The sequence below is a fragment of the Dinoponera quadriceps genome, unplaced genomic scaffold, assembly GCF_001313825.1.
Source record: "Dinoponera quadriceps isolate SergipeBrazil2010 unplaced genomic scaffold, ASM131382v1 scaffold6746, whole genome shotgun sequence".
NCBI lineage: Eukaryota > Metazoa > Arthropoda > Insecta > Hymenoptera > Formicidae > Dinoponera > Dinoponera quadriceps.
In genome coordinates this window covers 346-1,156 of record NW_014560616.1, presented here as the reverse complement: position 1 = coordinate 1,156, position 811 = coordinate 346, and the positions used below count along the sequence as shown (strand labels likewise).

General features: G+C 30.0%; 1 long non-coding RNA gene across 1 annotated transcript; it reads left to right on the top strand.

Moving 5' to 3' along the window:
* Positions 1-6: 6 nt before the first annotated feature.
* Positions 7-786, top strand: LOC106750849. The gene is made up of 2 exons (XR_001374991.1): positions 7-377; positions 543-786. It is a non-coding gene; the product is annotated as an uncharacterized LOC106750849 (long non-coding RNA).
* The last annotated feature ends 25 nt before the right edge of the window (positions 787-811 follow it).

The window sequence follows — 811 nt, the reverse complement described above, 5'->3', positions numbered from 1 at the left end:
TAATGTTTGAGATTTCTATAATGATTCATCATTTATATATTGGTCTATTTGATCAATCATCCTAATAATATAATTTTCCTTTCATTCATAGGTTCTACCACGTGACAAGATACCAGTTCTTCATCTTGAGAAGGCTATTGTGCGAAGGCTATCGTGTGTATTTTGATGAGAAAACATCAGGAAAAAACTCATAAGATGCAATAAGAGATACTTTGTTAGAATTGTATTCTGATAAAGCATAGTTTGAAACTATAGACGAATTAGTCATCAAGAATTGATAGGACAAACTAATGTGGCAATTGACAATGTTATTGAAAATGTTCCATTGCTCTCTGCATTAATCTCGGATAGTTACGACAGAAGAACTTACATCACAGGTAGGACAAGCTATAACTTTATTCTTTAATTGTGGAAAATTGCCAAACCTTGCGTTAATGTTTGAGATGTTTATAATAATTTATCATTAATATGCTTGTCTATTTGAATTGATCAATCATCCTAATAATATAATTTTTGTTTCACCATGGCTTCCACTACGACAGTTCTTGATCTTAAGAAGACTATGGAGCGACACATGTGTTTATCTTTTGTAAGGGAAACGTCCGGAAGATAATAAATTACAAGCACATTGGATGAAATATCATCTTTTTTACAACATATTAAACTTCTTTGTAACAATGAAAATGATGTGATATATGGTGTTATAAATTCAGCTGAATTATATTTTATGACGAAACGTCAAATGTAAAATAAATTGGAAAGAAGTTAATATCTTGAAACAATTTACTTTTACTACCTACTTCTGTTACTT